The 13,643-nt window shown below is 30.1% G+C and overlaps 1 non-coding gene across 1 annotated transcript; it reads right to left on the minus strand.

Moving 5' to 3' along the window:
• Positions 1-12,083: 12,083 nt before the first annotated feature.
• LOC121231684 (small nucleolar RNA R71) lies at positions 12,084-12,190 on the minus strand. The gene has a single exon (XR_005929740.1). It is a non-coding gene; the product is annotated as a small nucleolar RNA R71 (small nucleolar RNA).
• Positions 12,191-13,643: the final 1,453 nt, after the last annotated feature.

The following is a 13,643-nucleotide window of genomic DNA, read 5'->3' on the forward strand; positions in this document are numbered from 1 at the left end:
TAAAATCTAAAAAATTATTTGGTATATTTTCAGTGGAGTTTTTATACTTCACAAGTAAGACTTAGAATTGACAAATATTATATAGAAATATAATAAAATATTTTTTTTAAAAACATATGACATAATTTTAAAATTATTTGTAAAATAAAAAAAATACACTCACCCTTAATTTTATATAATAAAAATTGAGATATACAAAGTAAAAATGCATTATAATCTTAGCCAACTAAATATCCCAAAAGAAGCTATTAGTATATAAGATAGTTACTACTGTAGTAGAGGATATTATTTTATAATTATTGTTCTGATATTAATAAGTATCAGTTTAAGTATGGTTGGATGTATTATTTTAAATATATTTTAATTATATATTTTTTTAAAATTATTAATTAAATGTAATAAATAATTTAAATGGATGATTATATTTTATTTTTTAAAGGAAATTATTAAAAATAGGTAAACGTTTAAAATATCAAAATGTTGTATCAATTAATATAATTCGATATTGTTTGAAACATATCGAAACAAAACTTAAACTATTTAACATTGGTTTAAGATCAGAATAGTACTATCATGTTAGTACTATTTATATAACGTTTTTCTCACAACCGCCGCTAAAAATCGTGACTTTTAGCAGCATTTTTTTTCAATAAACGCTACAAATTTTTATGGCGTTACCTATAGCGGTGTTTTTTGCGGCGTTTTAGAAAATACCGCTAAAGGCTAAAAAAGCGCCGTTAAAAGTCTATTTTCCTGTAGTTAAAAAACCAATCAAGCCATTGATTTAATAGAAAAAAACTTGTGTGGGTTCATTAAATTCAAATTTGATCTCTATATAACACATTCACCTTCTCATGAACTAATTATAATGTAATTTGCTTATATAAAAATAAAACAATGAAAAAAGAAGACAAAGAATGTTCATAGTATATACCAAGGAAAAGAGAAAACAAAAACACCCAACTCAAAGCTTTGTTTTGGACAACACACACAAACAACACAAAGGAAGCAATGAGAATTACCTTGAGCTTGCAACAATGAAGGAAAACTAAGCAAGAAATTAAATATATAAATAAAAGTTGTACTAAAACGAACAAGAATGTTGCAAAAGGAAAGAATGTTAATGGGATGGGAGAAGAGTTGATATTATACAACCTTAAACCTCATGTCAATCACGATGATTTCTTAATTTTGTTAAAAGAAAGTAACGAATAATACAATTTTCTCTCCCCTCAATCCAACTTAATTCTCATCTCGAAATCAATTTTATTTAAATTTTAAAACTCGAATCTAATCTTAAAAAAATAAAACATCTCCAACTCTTGTTGGATCTTACCCAAAATATTAAATATTTTTTAATATTTACATTATTAATAAAATACTTATTATAAAAATAAAAACATCTGTTGAAATCTTTAAAAAAAAAAGAAATGTAAACTTCATTGGGATTGATTTTGTAATTAGAATTTTTTTAAAAATTAAATCTTTGAATAACTTAGAGCTTAATTTATACAATAATTTAAAAAATTTATTTTTCATAATTTTGATTAATAAAAATATAAGTAAACTTTTTCTGTTTATAGACAATGGCTGATTCTTGTGGTTTATTATTGTATCTAAGTTCCTTTTTTTTTTTTTCTTTTTATGGTTCGTGTAGTCTTTGACTTAAGAATAAATGATTTTAGATATTCTCCTGCTTGTTTTTGGTTTGGATTTTCTACTTTGTTTTGGATAAAATAAAATCCTATGAACAATTTGCATTGTCAGAATGAGGTGTCACAGCTCGCCAGTTAAGGTACGGGGGTGGGGTCAGAGTTGTCCAAAAGAGTAGTGAAAACCATGAAAAAGATCTTAGGTTTGACAACGTGTCGCGATTCTATTGGTTTGTTGTGAAAAGCAAGGTGAGAAATAAGTCTAGCTAGCATGTTGGGTCCAGTTGGGAGCCAGCGAACCCTAGAATTGGATAAGCAGAATCATCGATATCCGACGTGGCTTCAGAGCACCGGCAAAAAACCTTACGAGAATTACTAAATAAATTAATTTATTATTTTATGCATAAAAAAATTATTTAATTTAATTACATTGCATTGAGAATAAATTTTATTTTTTTATAAAAAAAGCGGATGAATATTATTGTTAATGCATAAAATTATTATTTTATAAGTGCATTAAAGAGTATTATTCTCTTATTTATGAGTTGAGGTAATTTTAGATATTGTGTTAAAAAAACAGATATAATTAAAATCTATAATAAATTTATTAAAAATTATAAAAAATAATAACAATAAATTTTAACTTATTAATCTCGAAGAATGGTATTTATATTTAAATTCTCACAATTTGTGAAAGAGAAGTGGGATGCCGGGTAGCAGGTTTTATTAATTTGTATTTAGATAAGTTTTTAATGTTTAATCTATATTTAGATGAGTTTTAATTTTTTTAATTTGTATCTAAATGGTTAAATTATGCTTTTGGTCTCGCATTTAATCATATTTGGTATAGCTTCATCTCTTTATTTTTTATAATTTCATTAATCAATCCAAATAAATACTTTTTTTAATTAATTCGGTTATAAATTTAGAAAACACCTATTTCAATGTAAAAAGCCCATACCAACATAATGAGTTAGAAGAAATATTTAAAAAAAAATTTACATAAACATTTAACTAAAATAGTTTCTAATATTAACTATTTGATTTAACCACTACAGAATTAGGGATCAAATTTTGCCCAATTAAAACATACAGACTATAGTTTAAATTCAAGCATAAATAGAGGGATCAAAACCAAAATTTGACCTATCTAAATAAATCATAAATATTCTAGCCAAAAAAAAGTAACCATAAATATAATTTACTTCATTTCAAATAAGTTTTTTTTATATAAAATTAAAAAAAACATAATAAAAATATAAAACTTATTTAAAATATTTTCATAAACTTGTTGATATTTTAGTTTAGGAGAAAAAATGAAATTGTTGATAGATTGAGTGGAATATATGTTAGTAAGAAGAATGAAGAAAATGGCTTTTATCATATGTTATCGCTTAGAATCAGTAAGGCGGTTGGTTGAGAAATTTAGGTAAACAAATTGAAGCTATGAAACAAAAATGACCCAACAATTGGGTTGTTTATGATTTATCTAATTTGGTTTGGTTTATTACCATATAAATTCATGTATTTGCCGTACGCCACTTGGTCAATAAAAAATCATGATTCGTCTTCACCGTTACTTTTATGTATAAATTGGTTTGTTTTACTCTTTGGAATTAAGCAAAATCAGATTGTTAAAATCAAGAAAAATAAAACAAGCAAGTAAACAAACGTAGGATGAATTTGGGATTTAAAGAAATATGGAAATGTGGCAGTTATTCACCCTTTAACCTACTTAAATTCACATATATATATATATATATATATTTTATATCGATCAAGTTAAAATTTAATCCATAATCCTTACCAATTACGCTCTTATTCTATTATTTTTATTTTGGAAAGATTTGATTTAACAAAAGGGAAAAAGTAAGTAGGTAGCACCATTTCATGCTATTATTAAAGAAAATTTGCTGATTTCGACACGTATATAGTTTTATTTATTTATTCCAGTTTGACATATGTCGTAAATTTATTGGATATAGAAGGTTTAATCTAAATTTGTAATTATATGGTTAAAACTATTTTAAGCTAACAAAGAAATACTTAAATTGAATAGGATAGTTTAATATCTTAACATTATTTGTAACTTGAATATTTTGGTTTCTCTAAATGTATTATACTTCGGTCAAAATAAAGGGTTTCCACGAACAAAAATCAAACAATAAAGATTTATTTTATTAAAAAAAATATAAAAGCAGAAAAAATTTTAAACTAATGAAAATATCATTTATTTTCGTCATCTTGTTAAATTCATATTTAAAAATAATTATAATATTTAATTTAAAAATTTTAAATAAAATAAAAATTATGATTATTATAAATTTAAAAATAATTATAATTTTATAAAAGTGGGACAATTACACAATTAAAAATAATTAGAATTTAAGTTACAATTGTGCTAATTTTAAAATAAAATTATTGCTCGAATAGAAATCTAAGCCTAAAATATAAGAAAAAGTTGTGGTAATTATAACTATAATAACAAAAAGTAATATCAATTTGAAAAATAATTTAGTTAGATAAAAAGTCATGGTAATATTAGAATAGACTTATTATTTTAAATTAATTACAACTTAAATTACTATTATAATTATATACAGATTGAAATTAAAATTTAACTTTATAAATAAATACATTTATATTAAATTAACTTTATTATTTTAGATTAATTATAACTTAAAATCCTATTTTAGTTATATATAGATTAAAATTAAGATTTAGAGTGTCGATCGAGTCTTAGCTCGATTGGTATGGGCATTGTTGTCAATGCAGTGGGACCGAACATGAGTTCAAGTGTGTTGAAGCCATTATCTTCCTATTAATAGGTTGGGGAGGAGCTATATGTAATTTTAGACATCGTCTGAACTTATAATGAGATTTAAAAAAAAGATTTAGAGTTATAAATAGATGATTAGCATATTTGCCCAAAAAATGTTATATATTTTTTTGAACATTAATTTTATTATAGGTTTTTGTCATATATGTTTTTTTTTATATATATAATATTTAGAACTATCCATATTCTTTTCTCAACTCTTAAAAAGAAGGGTATTGCATTTTAACGCACTCGAACCCACGTCATCTTTTAGTAGTAACAATATCAATACCAATCAACTAATCAAAGTAATATTTAATTCTTATGTTAATTCTCTATAAATATATTGTATAATTATTTTTACCTAAATTGTAGTGTAACAAAAATTAGTATAAATTATAACAAAATAATTTCAATAAATGCATGTATAGTAAATTTGTTTTAAGATGGTTAGCTCTAGCTGTTTAATTTTTCCAAAATTTAGAATTTTTCTTTGTAATTATTATTTGAAATTTCGGATAAAGAAGTAGGGTTATTACCAAAATAAACAACTAAAAATCTTTTAATTATTGTGCCCCACAAAATTAGTTAGGAGAAACTTTAAGATTGTTTCATAAATTATAAAAATAATATTGAATTATTCTTCCCCTTTTGAGTCCATCTTCATATTTATTTATTTATTTAATCTGGAAAATAATTTGAAAGGCCCCAATTAATTATATTTGCCTAATCTTCTAGTGAGGTTATTTACGTAACATTATTTTATGTTTATATATTACACATATAAATAATTATATGAATTCAATATGAAAATAAATATATATATTTATTTATTTAAATATATACAATTGAATCAAAATCAAAGCTTAATGTGTAATTTGAACTACAAGTAAAATTTTATATGCATAATTGCATGAAATTAAAATTTATATATCAAATTGTGCATTGAAGTTAAATTAATATTTAGTTTTGATATTAATTCCCTTGAAATTTCGACTAATGTTTTCTTAATCTATTTCTCTTTTCTAAAATATATATCACCCAATTTGTTTAACAAAAAATATTAAAAGTTAGAAAAATAAAACTATTTTTTTTAATATCTATTAAAAACAATAAAAAATAAATTCTATCAAAACTCATTTAAATTTTTAAATGAATAGTTAAAACATTCATTTCAAAACAAATTTAATGGGAATGTCGAAAATCATTAATAGCAGATAGAAATATTTGGAGACTTATAGAAGTATTTGGATAGAGTTTTGATAGCACATTTATTGATTAGACTCGTAGATAAATGTAATTATGAGATGTGGTGTGATAATTATTCACTTCATCTTTTAATTATGTGGTCGGGAATTGATCTTTGTTTATGAGAATAGATTACATTTCATTGTCAGTCGATTACCTTTTCAGTGAGCACCATTGGCATCAACGAGGGGATTAGTTACCACTACTGGCGGAGGATACCTTGATTATGACAAAAAAAAAAGAAAGAAAGAAAAGATATTAGTTAAAATCTTCTTAAAATGGAGGATTACTATATGTGGAGGTACCTTGTAACACCCCAAAATTTGACCTAGAAGTTTTAATCGGATTTCGGAGGTCACATTGGCCACCAAAATGGCTCAAAACAAAACATTGATTTAGAAATGAAGTTCATTTCGAAAAACATTTTTACTCGCAACTTATTGAAACTGAAAACGAATTTTACCAAAATATTTTGCAACATAGAACTTATTTTTCGCTTAAAATTTACTTGGAGCCAAATAAGCATTTAATGAACTAAACATGTTTGCAACCAAAATGAAGATGATAAACTATTAATTGAAACTTTAGTTCAAAAATTGTAACATAACAAAATGTTCTTTACCTTGCAAGGGAAAAGTTTCAATCTTAAAACTTATGATCGAGCACGTAATTTGCCAAATAAGTCAAACCAAAATCCCAAAGTTTTTACGAATGTTCAAAGTCCAAATGAAACATATACCATAGTCCACAAAATTTATTTACAGTCCGAATGAAAATAGTTTATCAAAATTTACGAAAAACTTTATTTAAACCTAAATCGAATTGAGAAATTCTAAGACGTCCAATTTGCTGAGTCCAGCTCCTAATCACGAGGGTTACCTGAAAAGAGAAAACTAAGAGGTGAACTATAAAAGCTCAGTGTGAATCTAAAACATACATAATTAAATGAAGCTGTACAAAACAGTAAGTGCAGTAACATACATTAACTCAAACTTACAGAGACAAGATTCAAACAACGTAAAAATTCATAACAGAATAAAATAGAATGTTTCACAAACAGCTGTACAAATATCAAATTGCAATGACATATGTCCCAAACCCACCTATCCAACCTCTACATACCATCTCCACAAATCCCTCCATACACACCAATAAGGGTTTATTGAACCCTTTCCAACCTCTACACACCAATAATTGGGTTATTATGGACCCATCCAACTGAACACACCTTAATTTGGTCATATGCCACTTTTATTATAACAATTATACCGCTAAAATATATTAATGCAGTAAAACTGCCGAATCAAACTTCCTTCTCTTCAATGTCAACCCAATTACAATGCATATGAAAAATTCTCACAAATTAGATATATATATTTATCAAATATCAAATCAGAAATTTTCCAATCCAGTCACAGATGTCTGAACAGATAGTGCAGAATTTTTCGATTATCACATTTAACCATTTCATATTGCAAATTTGTCAAATCACATATCATACTCATTTATACGAACAGAAGAGCTTAAATCACAATATTTTAACATGTATAAATAAATTCAAACAAAAATAGTGTCGCAGATACTCCTATAGAGGCTTAATCATACAAGGGAACACTAAGGAACTAAAATGAAACACTTAGCAAAACAGTGGAAAAATTGCGAAACCAGAACCACATAGCCATGTGGGAGGGTCCATATCACACGACTGTGTGACTGAGGCACATGCTCGTGTGACTGAGGGACACGGCTATGTGGCTGAGAGACACGGCTATATGACTGAGATACACGACCATGTAACTGAGATACACGACTGTGTGGGTAGACCGTGTAACTCTCTGATCTCATGTGTTAAAATTTCATAACTTAGGAGTAGAGGAGACAGGATCATATGGCTGGATAACACGCCTGTGTGCGATCGACAAAATTCCCCAAAAAGAGGTCACACGGCCGTGTGACTCGTAAACTTACCTAATTTCTAGGTGGCACATGGCCGTGTGGACCGCCCGTGTGTGGCACACGCCCGTGTGGCTGCCAAGTGGTTGATAAACCACCACTAAATCTGTTAAAAAATCACGAAAATTCACGAAAATAGGTGCTCGATTACATATGTTTAAGAAAACACACCTTAAATTGCGATTCCAAGCCCAACGAATGATCGAAATGTCTCAATTCAACCAATTCTGAAAATTCATTTACAATTACACATCAACCTATAAGTATTTAACCATATTAATACAAAAGGGTCGACCAAAACTCTTCTAAAAATTATAAAAACAAAACTTACACTACTTCCGCTTCAATTCCTTGTAGAGTGTAACCCAGAAGATAGACAAAACTCTAAATAACCCGCAAAGACGAAGGCTTAAAACACACATAGAGGGAAAAGCGCCGCAAACTTCCTAAGATCTCTGGTGCATCAATTTTCAAAGGAAAGAAAGACAATTGAAGAAAAGGAATAAAAAAGAAAGCAAAACAAAACAACACATGATTGAGAGTGGGAAAGAAAGGAACGGTTGCAGGAGGAATTTTAGGGATTCTTTTATTCAACAATTATAAATAAAATAATAAAATTTAGAAGGATTTAAACAATCAATTCTTTTTTTAGAACTGGAACCAAAATTTAAAACAAAATTTCACTTTGCACACACGAGGATTCGAACACGGAATCAAAGGCAAACTAACAAACACCTTACCACTAAACCAACAGACTCATTTTGTCTTTAAAATACAAAGACTAATTTAACAATCCATCCAAACCTTTGACCCAACCAACAAGCCTTAATACTTTTTGGCCCTAATTTCGGGGTGTTACATACATGAATTTAACAAACTATACCTATTTGGTACTTAAGTTTTTTTATGGACGTAATTGGTACTTAAACTTGGAAACAGTAAGCCAACTCAGTACTTTATTTTAGGTACTTAACTAACACCGTCAATTTTAATTTTATTTTTATTTTTTCCACGTGTCAAAATGTGAACCTACCACATGGTGTCACTATGCTATTGGCCGTCAGTGCCACATCAACATATTTTAACAATGTTAGTAAACTATATAAAAAAAGTACTAAGTTGGCTTATAGTTAAGTCCATGCTTAGGTACCAGTTAAGGCCAAAAAAAGTTTAGATACCAAGTAAGTATAAGTTATCAAGTTTAGATATCTTTATATATATTAACCTTAAAATAAAATGGGTTTATATAGAAGGTGAGCTTGACGTAAGTTCCTCCATATAGGGTATTATTCCATGTGTAGGTAATAATAGTTATGGGATGCTATAAGTACAAACACAAGAGATCCCTACTTAAATATGGTAGGATCTGATGATTATATTTTATAAAGTCAACGATAGAATTATGAAAATTTTATAAAATATAACGAAAGTATTCAAATAGATCTTGATGTCATTTGTGGAGTATGCTTTGCATTTTGGTCAAATTAAGACACAAACAGAGAGTGACATCATGACGAGAAGCTATGCGACATCATAACGATGCGACGATGAAATAGGGGAGAAGCAGAAACGACATGACGACATGTCATGCAATTTTCTTCGTTTTTTTCTTCTAATCAAATTCTGATTATTTGTCCTAGTCAAATTTTGATTAGTGTAGATTATTTTAAGATTATTTGACCTAAGAATTTAGCCTATAAATAGGCCATTTTCTACCCTAAAAAGATTAACCCATAACACATTAACTGTTAGCTTTTACAAGCTTTCAGAGAATTTTGTGTTTAAGTTTTGAGGATTCTTATTTTTGAGCTTCGGGGTTTAGTTTTTATCCCCATCTTTATACTCTTTGTTTTTGCCGATTTAGTGAAATTATCTATAACACACCTACCCATTTTGTTATTGGATTAGGGTTATTTAATATTACGACAGTTAACAAATCCGATAGTATCTCAAAATAGTTCAAAAATCAATCTAAATATCAGTACTCAATATCCAATCATTATTCATAGCATATATGCGAAAATGAAATTTAAATCGGGCCTACGGAACCTAAAAATCAGTTTAAAAAAAAAGTAGGAATTAATCTGAAACAAAACATAAAAATGTGGAAAAAAACTGTAAATAGGGGTCACACAGCCGTGTGACAAGGCTAAGATCGTGTGGTGCTAAGCCACACACTCGTGTCCTCAAACCATGTACAACTCGATGTTGTGAAATATAAGGTGACATGGTCGTGTCACTAGGCCATGTAACAAACTGGGACCGTGTGAAACATCTTGCACCTAAAATCAATCAGACCACATAGTCGTGTGGGGTGACCGTGTGCGACACACGACAATGTGGTAGACCGTGTCACAGGCCGTGTGTATGATAAACCGTAATTTATACATATTTTTACCCTATGTTTAACGCATTTTATGGATGATTTTCCATTAGAATTAGTGAACTTGATGCTCCTAATGCTTTAATTTCATGTTTTACACTTAGGAGAGCATAGGAGAGCGAAAGGAACAAGAAACGGACCAAAAACGGAGAAAATGGGCCAAAGTACGAAATCAACACGGCCTGGACCTCCTCACACAGGCAGACCACACGGCCGTGTCAATTTGGCAGGCTCGAGCATGGCCTGAAGTAATCATACACGGGCATGTCACACGGGCGTGTTCCTGCCGAGCCCAAGTTGAGTCCAATTCGAAAAAAGGCTAATTTTGAGGGCTTTTAGGCATTCCAAAGCCTATAAATACACCCTAGAGAAGGAAGAAAGGGGAGGACGGTGTAGGGGGTAAGGAATTACTCCAAGAAAGCCGATTGATTCATCTCAGAAGCCGGATTCATCATCAAGACTGAAGATCTCTCTTCAATTCCCCTTCAGAAGTTTTGGGTTTTCTGTATGTTTTGTATTCTTTATTATTCTGAGATGTTTTATTATTTAGTTATGAACTAAATCCCCTAATACCTAAGGGGAATGAAACCTAAGATGAATCTTGTTATTATTTTCTGAATTGTATGATAAATATTTGACTTGTTCTTAATTATGTGTTCTTAATTCTTGTTTTGATATCCCAGGATACCGATTCAAGATAAGATCTTATTTAGAGGAGGAATAGACCCTATTTAAGAGTACATTTGTCATAATTAAGCGGAGTTAATTGGGCGCCTAGACATAGGGTGAAAAGATTTTGTTGGATTAGGGTGAAACCTAATAAGGGGATCCATAGATCGAGTTAATGCAACCCTAGAGTGTTAATTAGAGAAAAGTCTCGGTTATTCAATCTAAGGATTAGACGTTATTAGTCTTGAATAGGGATAATAACATAACTTAGGGATCTCTACGGAACAAGTTAAATGAATAAATCGTCCGATTCAGAGCCAGAATAACAAGTACAGTCTAGGTGGATTTTTCCTTAGGTATTGTCTTCATTCAATTGATTTTTCCAAAAGAAATTCCCCAATTCCATTTTCTGTGCGTTCTTCGTTTAGATAATTAGTTAGTTAAAACAAAAACCTCTTTATTCTTAGGCTAGATAATAAAAAGACAGTCATTACTAGTACTTTTAGTTCCTTTGGGTTCGACAATTCGGTCTTCCTAAAACTATACTACTGTTCGATAGGTACACTTGCCTATATTACGATAATAGTTAGTTCAAAAACGAGTAATTATAAATATTTAAAACTTATCACGAAATCACGCGATCAAGTTTTTGGCGCCGTTTCCGGGGAACTAAAATATTAGGAACACTCAATTTTTATTACTTTAGCCATTTATTTTTCGTGCACTTTAATTTATTATTATTATTTATTAATTTACTTTTTCCTTCTCTTGGTAAGTTTTTATGGTTTATGACTAGAAGAAATCCGTCAGGACCATTACTTTTTGACAAAGAAATCGATCATACAGTTCGCAGAAATCAAAGAGAAATAAGGCAAAGCTTAAGATACACAGAGAATGAGCAAGAAGACGATACTCAACCCCTAACCGAAGAGATGGCTGAAAACCAAGGCAATCAGCTACCTCCTGCAATTGCGGTTAATCAACATCCTGCTCCACTACTATGTATGATTATGCTAAACCTTATTTAACAGGAACTGAATCGAGCATAGTTAGACTTGCTGTAGCTGCAAATACTTTTGAATTAAAACCTAACACTATTTAAATGATATAACAATTTGTTCAGTTTGATGGTTTGCAGGATGAGGATCCCAACACTCATTTAGCCAACTTCTTAGAACTATGCGATACATTTAAAATTAATGGTGTCTCTGATGATGCCATTCGTCTTCGGTTATTCCCTTTTTTATTGAGGAACAAAGCTAAATAGTGGTTGAACTCGTTACCACAAGGATCAATTACTACTTGGGAACAAATGACCGAAAGATTTTTACTAAAATATTTTTCGCCGGCTAAAACTGCTAAATTACGTAATGATATCTCTTCTTTTGTGCAGATGGATTTAGAAACACTTTACGATGCATGGGAGAGATACAAGGATCTTTTGAGAAGGTGACCTCACCATGGGTTACCGCTTTGGCTACAGGTTCAAACGTTCCATAATGGGCTGAATCTTTCGACTCTACAAATGGTTGATGCAGCTGCTAGCGGAACCATAAATAATAAAACACCTGAAGATGCCTATGAGTTTATAGAGGAGATATCATTGAATAACTATCAGTGGCAAGTCATGAGGACAAAGCCAACGAAAACAGCTGGCATTTATAACGTCGATTCAGTCACCATGCTCTCTAATCAGGTAGAACTCTTAAATAAAAAGATTGATGGTTTTCTTAGTCTTCACAGGTTCACCCAGTAATGTAGTGCGAAGCAAGTGGAGGTGGAACAAGCCATTTGGAACACCAACCTTATGGCCACAACATGGATAACGAGCAATTAAACTACATGGGTAATAATCCTCAACCTCAAAACAATCCATATAGTAACACTTACAATGCAAGTTGGAGAAACCACCCCAATTTCTCATGGAGCGGTCAAGGAAATTAAAGACCACAACCACCTCCAGGCTACCAACAACCACCCTACAAATAGGAAAAGAAGTCGAACCTTGAAGAAATGCTCTCAAAGTTTATTTCGATGTCAGAAATTCATTTCCAGAACACCGAGACAGCACTTAAAAATCTACAAGCGTCAATCCAAAGGCTCGAAACTCAGATAGGCCAGCTTTCCAAACTAATTTCTAAACGACCACAAGGTAGCCTGCCAAGTAATACTGAATCCAACCCAAGGGAACAGCTCAACGCAATTAATATTCAAGATGAAGAAGGAGTTGTTGAGCCTGAACCAGAACCGAGGCAAGAAACTGTGGCAAGCAAAGGTCAAGGTAAGGTAGATAACAATAAAAACAAAACGGTGAATGTCGAATATAAACCTCGTGTGCCATACCCCAATGCGACAAGGAAAGACCGCTCAGATGAACAATTTGGTAAATTCCTTAAACTTTTAAAAAAATTACATATTAACTTACCATTTATTGAAGCCTTATCGCAGATGCCAAATGCAATGAAATTTTTAAAGGAACTTTTAGCAAATAAACGGAAGTTGGACGAGGCGTTACACATGGAGCTAAACGCAGTTTGCTCAGCTATTCTCCAAAATAAACTACCGAACAAACTAAAAGATCTAGGGAGTTTTAAAATTCCTTACTTAATTGGTAGTTTAGATGTTAATAATGCATTAGCTGATTTAGGGGCTAGTATTAACGTCATGCCCTACAAAATGTTTAAGCAATTAGTTCTCGAGAAACCCAAATAAACTAGGATGAGCATTCAATTAGCAGATAAACTATAAGGTTCCCCAGGGGTATTATTGAAGATGTACTAGTTAAAATCGATAAATTTATATTTCCCGTTGACTTTATTGTTCTAGATATAGAGGAGGATAGCAACACTCCTTTAATTCTGGGAAGGCCCTTTTTAGCAACTGCTAAAACAATTATTGATGTTGGCACAGGTGAACTCAC

The sequence above is a fragment of the Gossypium hirsutum genome, chromosome A06, assembly GCF_007990345.1.
Source record: "Gossypium hirsutum isolate 1008001.06 chromosome A06, Gossypium_hirsutum_v2.1, whole genome shotgun sequence".
Taxonomy (NCBI): domain Eukaryota; kingdom Viridiplantae; phylum Streptophyta; class Magnoliopsida; order Malvales; family Malvaceae; genus Gossypium; species Gossypium hirsutum.